The following is a 12,996-nucleotide window of genomic DNA, read 5'->3' as shown; positions in this document are numbered from 1 at the left end:
CCCAAAGCGTTCCCAAGCCAGCCGAGAGACATAGTCTCTCCAGCGTGTCCTGGGTCTACCCCGAGGCCTCCTCCCGGAGGGACATGCCCGGAACACCTCCCTAGGGAGGCGTCCAGGGGGCATCCGGACCAGATGCCCGAACCACCTCAACTGACTCCTCTCGATGTGGAGGAGTAACGGCTCTACTCCGAGCTCCTCCCTGGTGACCGAGCTCCTCACCCTATCTCTAAGGGTGCGCCCAGCCACCCTACGGAGGTAATCAAGCCAATAAAAAAAATAAAAAATAAATCTCCTGTTTGCCCACAAACTGCTAAATGGTTTTTAGATGTTATGCAAGACTTTCCAGCACTTTCTTTTGGATTAAAAACCTGGTTCGTACTCTGCCGGCTTCTGACCCGTCTTCTGACTTTCTACTGGATTGTTTCCATTTCGGACAGCTTTCCTGTCGCTGATCCAGCTGCCTCCAATTTGATGTCCCCCTTCTCCTGCCACACAGTACTGTTGCTTACTGTTTAACTATTGTGTGAGTGTGTTTTGTCCTCTGAGTGCGTTTTGTCCTCTGAGCTGTCCACAGTAGATGTGGAAGTAGAACGAGGATCTTTGTTAGCCATAACAAAAAGATCCGTCGTTGATTGGTTGCCTATAGGTGCTTCTTCTTCCTTCTGCTTTTTGTTGTATTGTGCAAACCACTCCCACCTGCTGTATCTGAATGCATACATACACAAGTGTACTTTGGCACACAGATGTGTGAGGAGATGGTGGGAAGGTGCAACTGTGCTCAGATACTGTACGGAACATTCATGCTGAAAGAGGAAATGCCCAAACATCTGTATCTTTAATACTGCTGAGAAGTGTTGCAACACTAGAGACGGCACACACGATTGTTGGATGTATGGTTTCTTTTCACATTGATTGGAATTAAAGGGGGTTCATTCCACTTGAATATGCTTAGCTTTTATCTCCCTCTCCTTCCTCTCCATTGCTCCTGTTTCAGCACCTCTACAAGCCGACTCCTTCTTCTGTTTCCTGCTGTGTTGCACGCCTCCTCTTTGACTTTCTCGTTCTTTGCTTTCATACAGCCAGCAGCGTCTGCTCTTTAATCAGAGAAATGTGTTAACAAACCAAGTCAGATATAAGATCTGTGAAATGCATTGATAGCTAGCACATTTATTCTCTCAGCCCTTTGCTTTAGTACTGCTGTCACCAATGAATGATTTCATTAGTGGTGTGAGAGGTGCGACTACCTGAAGGACAAACATGATTTCTTTGCAGACATTCCTTTCAAATTGATTGCCAATAAAAACCATCATAGCTACTGATATATTTTTCTGCAGCAGGGAGAAAGGGCCTTTATTTTTTTCTAGTTGAAAATCCCTTTGAATCAACAGTTGACATTGCTCGAATGTTTAACTCAAATCAGAAAAACCTCAAGCGGTAGGAAAGATTTAGTTTGTCTCAAATGTCATAATTATTATTTTATTGATGCATTCATGTCCGGTAAGCAAAATCTGACTTGAACAAACCATGTAATTTGATCTCAATCTGTTACGTTACCTCATTGTTTTTGAAAACTATCTATTGGATGTAGTGTGGATAGAGTAGGAAACCAAGGAAAGAGAGAGCTGGGGAATGATGAGCCACAAGTCATATTTGAACCCGGGTCGTTTGCTTGGAGGATAATAGCCCCTGTACAGTATATTGTGTGCAGTCGAACAAAGAGGCCATCTGCACCTCTTTGTCCAAATCTCTTTTTTTTTCCTTTTAGTAATTATTTGGTCTGTAACCTTTGGTGTGACATATTCTAGGGAAATGAAAAAAGACAAAATGTGAAAAGATCCAATGTATTGACTGACACACCCATATTTTTTACAGAGTTAAACAGTTCTCAGTAAGTTCAATTCAAGGAGATAGGGATATTATTATTTCTGTAGATTTCTGGTCATAAGCCAGAGTGCTTAAAAAAAACCCAACTCTCCATTATCAGCCATCACCAAAGTAATTATGTTTCCTGTTGGAAACCTAAATGGATGTATAAAATGCCTTTTTGAATATCTACAAAATGTCCTTTGAAACCTTTTAAAAGAGTAACTCTTAACAAATCAGACAAACCTCCAATCCCCACTTACTCCATGTGCACTGCGATCGATCAACACTGTGGTTTAGCGCCGTCGGTCAGCACAATGTGCTGCACTAGATGAGTTTCTGAAACGACAGCGCCACGAAGGGCAGCTATGCACCCATCACAGGTGAACGACAAGATCAGGCAGGAACAAAAAGAGAAACGTGCAAACATTGCTTTGTCTTTCTGAGGATGATATGTTGTTCTTTTGGTGTCTGTTTTAATGTTTGGATTTGGTATATTGCATTTTATTTTGAAGTTGACTTCATATTCTCTCCAGCTTGATGCGTGTCTGCAGCGCACTCTAAACGGAGCAGGGCGTCGTGGCGCTGTTGGCGCGCTCCAGAGATGAACTGTGGCGATCTTGCCTAATGTAAAAACGCCCTACAAATTCCTGATATCTTTCAGCAGACGGTGGTCTGTAGAAGTGAACAGTGGTCTCAGCTGCAGTGTTGGCCTCTCTATGGGCAGATAACTCTGAGTAATAAAGCCCTCTGCAGGAGGTCATGAACGCTGCTGCTCCATGATTGTTTCTTGGGCTGCAGGGCAACAATCAATCCACTCCCTCCTCCTCTTACCTTATTTATATCCTTCTCTCCTCCCAACTCTACCTGCTGCTGCCCTTTTTCTTTATCTCTCTGGCCCCTTTTCTCTTTTTGTTATCCCTTAAGACAATCCTCCTGTTTTAAAAATCGTTTGGTGTATTTTTAGTTTTCCTGTGTATTTTTTCTTTCTTTAAAACATAACAGGATATGGTTTTTCCCAGCCTTAAGATTGCTGTGTTTATCAAGAGGAACGATGGGCCACACGTGCATGAAATCAACTTTGTAACTTCTATTTTCTGCTGTAATGTGAGCAGACAACCTCCTGCTGTTTTTAAGTCTTGATATAACACAAAGAATCCTCGCCCATTTTATATTTCACTTCTCTATCTCCCTTAATCAATAGAAATATCTTATTTCCTCCTGTTTCAGCACCTCTACAAGACTTCTCTTTTCCACCTCCTGCTGTGTTTCAGATGCGTCCTCTTTGACTTTCATGTACCCACAGCAGCATTTTTAAAGCTAGTCATGGACATGTTAAGGAAACAAGTCTGCATCGTGCAACGCTAGCTTGAAAAACTTTAGTTGGAAGGTGGTTTACATCAAGAGAGATATTGGTCAGGCATTACAGAAATGCCCAACACAAAGCAGAAGCAGCTAACTTGTTTTGTCAGAACGATTGTCATTAAACCTCTCAGTTATTCTTTTGTTTCGAAACTGGATGGATGTTTAAAATATTTTGCCGGCTCTGGTGAGTTATGGAAGATTGTCAGCAGATATACAGTAGCTCACCTGGTCACCGAGTCATCTCCATGTGCACACACATACAGACCCACAATGTTGTTGCCACTATTTAAGCGGACATAGCATTGACTGATGATGTTGTGTTAAGTACAAGGAAGCATGGGTCTCGCATGCATGAAATAAACATAGATCTTGAAACATTTATTTTCTGCTGAAGTTTCAGTGGAAACCTCCTTCAGTTTTGAATAAATGTATGAGCTGAAGAAATAATAAGCCTGGGTGACCAGGTGAGCTGCATTGGCTGAAAGCTTTCCACATTGTGAGCAGTTTTCCTTCTGCTACCACTAAGAACCTCTGCAGACCCACACTGTTGTTGCCATCACCTAAGGGGATGGACTTAACCTTCACTTTAAAGCGGTCAGTTGCTGTTTTTTAATGTGGATTTTTAATCATAATGAATGTTGACGTTACCATTAAAGCACTTTATTCTTCAGAATTTTCATAAACTGAGACAGCTCGCAGAGCACCTGTACATGACTCGTGAGCATGCAGCTGCATCCTCAGCTTCTCTCTGCAGCTTGTCTTCTGTCATGTTCTGGAACAAATAAATGCGGCTGAAGGCAGAGACGTGCAAAGGGATCTGGTTTGCAACCAACTCATTCAAATGGGAATGCAAACATGTTGAGCTGTAGCCAACTGCACCCTAAAGGCATAGGAAATATCTTCAGCATCTGCGTTTGTTTTCACACTATTTCCCTCACTCAGGTATAAATTAACTATAACATTGAACTCCTAAATAATCCTTAAAGGGATCCAGTGTTTTTCTCTGCCTATCCTGATATGACCCTCTGCCTGTTTTTGGCCATCTGCTCTCAGGCTTGACTCCCTGCTGGACAAGTTCCCCTCATCTCTTCTGCCTGCATGAATTTGCCACTTTTTGACCTCGCATGAGCTTTTTTAGTGTTCCTAGGGTATGAGTCGTTGCTTTGGTTTCTAACCCAATTTTACTTTATAAATGTAATCCATTCCAATGTAACTCTTTAAACAAGATTTATAACATTAAATATATGTTACAGGTACTACCGTAAATTCCGGACTATAAGCCGCTACTTTTTTGTCATGTTTTGAACACTTGCAGCTTTTACAAGGATGCAATAAATAAGCTTATTTATGGATTTTTCTTGGGGGGACAATGAGCTTGTGCCGCAAAAACATTTGACCTCGACACATCGGATCTTAATATCAGTCATTTTGCACTTCATGCACGCACCCCCATCATGGAAAACACACGGAGAAATGCATATGATGCAGCTTTCAAGTTAAAGGCGATCGAACTGGCTGTCAAAGAAGGACATAGAGCTGCTGCACGTAAAGTTGACACTGACAGCGACAACGAAAAAGAGACTGAGGAAGTGAGTAATGAAGTCATTCTGAGGCAGTGAATGGATGGACTTTTTCTAGTGAAATGTATTACTGTATTAAGGTAATCTTTTTCATTAGTTGTGTTACAGACACTGTTCGACAAAGGATTTCCACTAGGCTTCATATTTGCGGATGTTACCGGTAGCCTACGTATTTAATTAAATGTTAAAACAACGTTTTTGTGTCACGGCTTTCTGTGCAAATAGCTCTGTTACAACGTGGACACCTGCGGCTTATAATCAAGTGCGGCTTATATATTGTATGTACAAATACATTTATTTACTTATTTTTAGCCGGTGCGGCTTATATCTAGGTGCGCTCAATAGTCCGGAATTTACGGTAATTGATTTTAGCAGTACATCGCTTTCCATTTGTTTCCTGATGTGAGATTGTTTTACACATTTTTTTTTCTATACAATGTTTCCTTGGCTGCTGTGGGCACTACACCTACACAGTGCGGCCTCTCATCAAGAAGGGTCCATGTTTGAATACCTGCATAAGTTCTCTGCAGGTACTCCAGCCTCCCCCCACCGTCCAAAGACATGCGTCTTGGGTTAATAAGGGACTCCAAATTGGCCGTAGGTGTGACTGGTCGTTTGTCTCTGGATGTCGGCCCTGTGATTCCAGGGTGTACTTGCGACCCCCCACAACCCTGACCAATGCAAGGGGTATGAATGTTGGATGGATCAGTGCAGTCAACCAATAGCACCCTATTGGTTGACTACACTGATCCACTGAACTGAGAGACATCCACAGGTGGGTGTTGGGCTGTAGTGCAAGACGTTTGGCATTTGCCAGAGAACACCAAGATTAGCAAATTCACCACTGGCGCCCTGTGCTCTTCACAGATGAAAGCAGGTTCACACTGAGCACATGTGACAGACGTGACAGAGTCTGGAGACGCCGTGGAGCTTAAACCGACATGAATTGTTGCAAACATCTCTGAGGTGTCCAGACAAGAAGTGCTGCTTTAATGCTCCGAGAAGAGACAACGAGGTCGGATTTGGTCAGGATCCTTCCGAGGTACCCTCTTTTTAGTGGGTCTCGATTAGCTGACTGGAGATCCAGATTTAGATCAATTGCAGTGATTTCTTTTGGATCCTTGTGGAAGAGCCGGCAAACACCGCTGAGAAGAAGGATGTCTGGACTACCTTGCTGCTGCAACTGGGAACCAGCTTTGTACAAGCTTCAGAAAATGAACAAATTGACTTAATTATTAAATGTTCTCCAGAAGCAGCTTACATACAGAGTTGCAGGACATACAGTAAACACGCAGCACAACTTGTCTTTCCCTGATGCATTATTAATATTAATATTATGCTTTAACTCTGATTGTAAATTGTCGCATTATATCTAAAACCTTTACTGTGTTGCCCATGAAGACATACAGAATTTCAGAATGCAGAAGCTTCACAGAAGAAGACCAGGATAAATGAAGTCTAAAACTGATGTCTCCCACATTAACACACAGAATGTGGAGTTTTAACCAACCAGTCGGCTGTTGTGCAGAGGTGTGTTGTCATTCTGTAGCAGCATGATGTTGTTTGCACATGATTTAATGAAAGTAAACACTGGGGATGCTGTGCGTAATGGCACTGGGCTCTGATGCAGGACTTCCCAAATCAGAGGCTGCAGATTTATCAACATGTGTGTCAAGCTGCCTTTACATAGCTGCAGAGATTTAATGAACTGGAAAGGAGAATATTTTTGACCCATTTAAAGCCAGTGTGGAAAAAAGGCACACACTGAGAATCATTTATTAATTTAAAGATCGATGCAGACAGATTCATCCCGATTGGACCAAGTTGAACATTATCTTTTGAAGCTGATCTGAACGGATTGTTACATTCCCAAAGATTGTCCTTGAGATGTTGGGTGTCAGGGGGGGTTGGGGGTTGGGTTTTTGATGAACCCCATCTTAAATGCAGAATTTTCAAAAACACATTGTGAGATTGGCAAACAAGGAATTCCTCTACAAAGAATAAAACCAGACAAAAAATAGCTGTTGGTTCTGAAGTCACACGGGAGCAGCAGAATGGCTTTTTAAAATGAATGAACAATGCTAACAAAGCACAATTATTGACGAGACAAACATTTATGTGGAGCTCCTGCATGTTTTAGAAAGTGTCTTGGTTTGTGTTCTAACTAATGAAATATCGTCAATGAAGATATGCAGACCCCAGGAAGAGTAGCTACTGTTTAATACATACGCTGATAGAGCTTGTTTGTTTGTTAATTAACATTCCTGTTTTGTTAGTATGTTAATGTTCTCAATAACCCAATCAATGTGGTTTCAACATGTGGGTAGTTCTGTTGCATTCAAGGATATCGAGGCGACCTACGCATATTATGAAATTGAAGAAAGTAGCTTTAACTTTAGGAGCATATAACCACATGTCACACAATGCACACTGCAGTTATACTCTCAGGCGATGGGATGTGTTGTGTGTCATTTTCTGTAGTACATGTCACCGACACAGTGTTTGTGTCATCAGCATGCACATCCCCTGCCTCATACCCTGCCGTCAGGTGTAGTGTTTTCAAATGTGTCACACTGTGTTTCAAGGTCTCATTCCATAATTTATGACCCCCTACCTTCAAGCGCCGACTCAGCGGGTGTCTCAATGTGTTGCATATACCCCGGCCTACTGCGAGTAAAAAAAAAAAAAAAAAAGAAAGAAAGAAACTCCTTTCACTGTTTTCATTTCATTTGTCTCACGCTGCTCTCCAGTGCACCGTTATCAAACAGGCCTCTACCTCTTTGAATACATCTGAAATGCATGGATCCCTCTGGGTGACGTACAGAGAATGGAAATTTAAAATGTGTCTTAGGCTTTCATTGGTGCTGATCTTCAGGGGAATGGAAAAGAATCAATTTTAAAGAGAGAATGTCATGACCAAACACGTGGAGGATTGAGATGAGACAATATTGAAACAGCATCAAAGAAATGTACAATTTCAGGAGAGCCAAGAAAATTTGATTCAGTTGCATTCTTTTGAAATTACGTCGACTAATATGATCGCAAAGTACACAAAATGCTGGTCCATCGGTGATTAGTGTCTTTGAAAACCAATAATTGTGAGGTGTATCTTTGTCAGTACAATTAACTTTTACGTTGTTCAAATTGAGTTAAAAATACATCAGTCATTGCAGAGTAAGCATCTTTTAAAGTCATGTAATCTGTTCCATGCTTGGGCAGAGAGGCTTGAGACTGATGCCACACCTCTGACAAAACAAGCTCTTCTATAATCCACCGTCCTGAACAGCTTGCCAAATTCCAGCAGTTCAAACATGAAGTGGTGTGGTGTCGCTGATAATGCCTCTAGCCGTCTTCCTGAGTCAACTGGCAAAGCTTGTGTCCAACTATGGCAATTCCATCACAATAAATCAACCTTGCAAAAACAACACGAGGGCTGCAGCCGCAGGCTTTGTTGTGTCGTGTCAGGTATTAGCATGACCGTAGACTGTGATGACAATTAGAAAAGGTCTCGGGTTCAAAAGTCAAATAATTTTTTCAAGAGCTGTAAAATATTTACTGAATTTCATCCTAAAATGAACAGACTATATCATCAGACATTCAGTAAAACGGGCTATGATAAAGTGATGGCTTCTCTGACAACAAGGCAGCAGCCAGTGTGTCCTTTTTTCTTAATTTTTTGATTCTGGTCCTGAAGCGTCTATATTTGTTTGGAACAGAGAAAGGAGGCAGTTTTAAGGCTCCCCCACATGACCATTTTAAAGCCCCTCAGTTTGCCAGACAACCAGAAAGCCAATGAGTGTTCCAACGGTGGAAACAGCCAGCAAGCTGGATCATATACTGTGGAACTGATTCTATTCAATCTTAAAGGCCTCAGCATTTTTTGCATAACAATGCAGAAAGGTTTAAGGCCGATGCAGAACTGTCATGGCTATTTTCACATTGACTCGAGCCAGCACTCTCCAATGCTTTGAATTTGGGCTGCTGTACCCTTCTTTAACACTAGGTGTCAATGTAACATATTGCTCCTTTAATTCAGGATTCAAGGGTTTCAATGAATTGTTTCAGATACTCAAGAAAAAGCATAATGATTTGAATATTGAGGCCTAGGACCTTTGAAGGACTCATTGATTGTCTTATAAATAATCATATATTCTCATACTACTCATACCTCTTCTTACAGTTTGTCCTTTAAATCTAAACGTTATCTCAAAAGACAGCACTGCAGTTCAGTGTTTTGTGGAGATATACATGATAACGTAGTATGAAGATATGGATGTCATTATTTCACTTCTTTAGTTTCCTGTGTGTTTTTGCAGACTAACATGGTCTGAACGTCTGGAGCGCGAGCACATAATCTACAAACATGTCTCTGCTAATTGGATCATCGAGTTAACATGGCTCAAACTGCTGACATGATCGGTTTCATGTGTTTGATTTACTTGTTAATTTCCCTGTAAGAAGCGAGCTGGGCCAGTATGAGGGGAGATAACGCCTTCATGAAAGATCAAACAGGCACTGATTTAGAGGGCAAAAAGTTCTGCATCAGTAAACCCCTCATATTTGATGAGTTTAATTAGACTCAGAATATCTTACCTTTGTTCTGAAACATGAAAAAAAAACAAAACTGTTCAAACGTACTCTCACCCTTCTTTTAGGTAATCTGGGCATGATCTCCGCTCTGAAATGAGGCTGTTTTTATTCCTGGAGAAGTGCTTTAAATCACAAATGAGTCGTGATGAGTGGGAGATGCATTACATTTTCATCTTTATTGAGCTGTATTATTTAATGCGAGGATCGCGCTCACCTTCAGTGCGTCACGCTCCTTTGATGTCTTGCCTTTTCAATATCCCCGTGGAAGAAAGCTTGTTTATTTCCAGGCGTTTTTTTATAAGAGCTCGATGCAGTTCAAATTAATTTCATCATAGCACTGACAGCTCTGACCATTTAAGAACGAAGTGGTGACAAAACAGGAAATCACTTGGCAAAGAACTAAGACAGGACTGGTTTAATCCTGGGACAAAGTTTAAGATGTTTTTCTTTGCATTGTGATGCTTTGAAAATGGAAGTGCAGAGACCTCGTTTGTTGCTGCACAATAAGTTAATTGCAAACTTAAAAAGAGAAATGTTATTGTGTTCAATCTTTCTGACGATATACAATGAAATGAATGGTCTTGGAATACGCTGGTCTCAGGCACTAAGTCTCAGTTAGTGATACCTCTTATGCCTTTGGAGGCTGGTTTAAACAAAACAAAAACAAGTTGTCCTTTTAAATAATGAAGGAAGAAAATAACTGTGTACTTTTAATCAAATCATAATGTATCAGATAAAACCATTTCAAGGATAAGGTCGTAGCTCATTCTGTAGGGACTTGCCTTCAGAATGCCTGGTTTACCGGAGGGGCCAAAAATTTGTCTGATAGCTGGAGAGGTGCCCGACCACTTCCTGTGCCCTTGAGCAAGGCACCTCCAGCCCCCTGCCAGGGACCGCTCCCTCCCCTTCCAAAGTAGTCTACTATACATCTTCTTTCGTATATTAGCACAACACAAAGCAGGTCCTTAGAAAAGCTAAAAATGGCTCCTAAAGTACAGGGGATGACTATGTCGAGAATCTAATTTCTTTTGCGTTTCAAAAAAACGTATTCCCTGCTGCGACAGAAAACGACTCAAAATCTGAATAAAATTTAAAGTTCAATAAGAACAGCAGAAAGGAGCAAAGTGAACAAAGTCAAGGGTCGACCCTGTACATGCATTAGCTATTTTGGAAGAAATTCCATTTTTCATAAAATTTGCCGCTTCAGTGGCGGCATTTCATTTCCCAGAATCAGCACTAGATGTTTGAGCATGCAGAGAGAACGAACACATTCAATCTTCAGTTTCCATTATGAACACAGACACAGGCTGTGAGCTGAAGCAGAACAGGACAAGAGGGAAAACTCTTGGACCAACTACTGCCAGGTTCAAACCTACTGATTTATCCTCTCTCCTGAAGGGAGAAATCAAATGGGGGTTGTGTTGTGTTTGTGTCACAAGCAGGGCGACACACTGCGTGTATTGGTGTGCATGCTGCTGAGACATAGCTGATGATGTTGCTTCTATCAGACGCTCCCAGAGTGGCTCCAGGATTTCAGGGGGTCCCTACATCTTTGAATTTGTTAAGTTGTTTACAAGTGTGTGGAGGGAGTAGAACTTATAACCATAGTCCTTTCATTTTTTATTTATTTTTTTAAAACCAAATTTAAATCAGACTCAGCAGCCCATTCTGTCCCCAGGCTTCAGACCTTGAAGATTTATTTTACTATTTTTTTTTTAGCAGGTTTTGGACGAAAATAAATTGTATTTCTTGGCTTTCAGTGTCGAAGACAAATATCAGTTTATTTTTTGCCATATTTGTAGCATTACGGACAGTAGTTCCCCATGATGAGGGGAATTCAAGTCTGGCTATTCCATACCGGTGTGTAGTAAAAAGATGTTGCTTCGCTTACAAGCGAGATTTTCGTGGTTATTTTTCATCCATTTTAGTTTTGACTTATTTCTAATTTCAGTTTATTCTTAATTTTCTTAAACTTGCAAGTTTCAGTTTTAGTTTGAGTTGTTTTGTCATGGGATATTTTTTTGGGGCGAACAAGACAGGGGAAAGAAAAAGTAAATATTATATTAAGAAATCATTATATTTATAGGGACTCGGTCTCTCTTTAATGAGACCATGCTGACCTGTCTCCTGAAGCTAATATACAGTATATTTATGATTGACACAGTGCGGTGCCTCACACAACACTTAAAAAATGCAGAACTATCCCTTTAAGAGAAAAGTATATAAGAAATACAGAAAGAGAAAACATAAGTCGGTCTTCATCAATTCTACTCTGTCATGTGTCTAATATTTTTTTAGGAGTGCATTGCTTTAACTCTAGTTTACTCATTTCAGTTCCTGTTGTGGCAAAGCAGTACAGTACAAGCCATCTTCCTCCCCCGACTCCCTGCTGCTCAATTACAAAGCAGGGACAAAATAACCAGCTCCTCCTTACCTAAACTCTCACATCCAGGTCTACGCTTCCTCCCGCCCACTACGCTCTGCCAATAAAAGGGACTTGGCCCAACACTCACAAAAAGGCTCCAAGTCTATCTTGACTTTCCCCCTGCGTCGAACGGTGGTGGTCGAAAGAACTACAAATCTCCATTCGATCTGCAAACTCTGTTGCACCTTTAAGAAAAAAGCTGAAGAAACAACACTTTCGTGAACACCTACGACCTTAATGATAGTGATGGGGCTGATCATGATGACAAAGATGATATTTGGGTGTTATACTGAAAATAATCCTCATTAGATGCTGTTGAGCATGTTGTGCACTGCCTGTCAGCACCTGTGTCTGATCACACTGTTTGCACTTAGTGAAGTTGTTACCTTCTCTCTCGAGCCGTGCTTGCGTTGTACGTATGTTGACGTGTGTTGCTTCGATATGAACTGTAGAATTGATAAACCAAACCAAATATTATGACAGGTCTGTCAGAGCTTGCTGAGATTAAGTATTCTTCTTGCACTGAATGGTTGAACTGAACCCAACCTAGTGTCATCGCCATGGTTTATGTAACTTTAACAAAGAGCATTTTCAGCTGCATCAGCAGCTTCAATTCGTACACATACTGACACCATTCTGCAATCCCTATGTAGGTGGAACTATTTTTAACACTGTGCTGATGCAAACCTTTGGGGTTAGGAATTAGTGGCACTTGCTAATGATAGCATGGAGACGTGTTGCTGGACACGAGTGTGTGTGTGTGTTCTTACATAGTGGAAGGCCTGTGACACACACTAATCAATAACACATTAATCGTATAGCGTTGTCTGGCAGCCGCACACACCATCCATCACTTCTCTTTTCTCCAGCGTGGGTTATATCTCCCGTGCAGACTAAAGGGGGGAGGCTGCAAACCTTCAAAGGAAAATGTGTGTGTGTGTGCGTGTGTGTGTGTGTGTGTGTGTGTGTGTGCAGGTGTACATGTGTGTGAGTGAGGCGCACCTGGAGCGACGGGAGAAAACGACAAGCAGGTAGATAGTTAATTCCTCTGAGGGGTTTGAATTGATGCTGACTGCAGGAAATGAAATGTGTGTGAAACTCGTACTCGGGTGAGGAGCTTGCTGAGGGCTGCCAGGAAGACAGGCACATGGAGAAACACACACACACCTGCAC

General features: G+C 41.5%; 1 protein-coding gene across 1 annotated transcript in view; it reads left to right on the top strand.

Annotated features, from left to right (window-relative positions):
* Window positions 1–291: 291 nt before the first annotated feature.
* The window catches only part of vstm2a (V-set and transmembrane domain containing 2A), a 345,371-nt gene continuing 332,666 nt past the window's right edge, over window positions 292–12,996 (top strand). Inside the window, exon 1 of the mRNA XM_079361035.1 lies at window positions 292–495. The gene's annotated coding sequence lies outside the window, so the exon portion shown is untranslated. The remainder of the gene's footprint in view (window positions 496–12,996) is intronic.

This window comes from Symphodus melops (assembly GCF_947650265.1).
Source record: "Symphodus melops genome assembly, chromosome: 14".
Taxonomy (NCBI): domain Eukaryota; kingdom Metazoa; phylum Chordata; class Actinopteri; order Labriformes; family Labridae; genus Symphodus; species Symphodus melops.
Note: the sequence above shows the minus strand (reverse complement) of the source record. Positions and strands in the feature narration are given on the sequence as shown.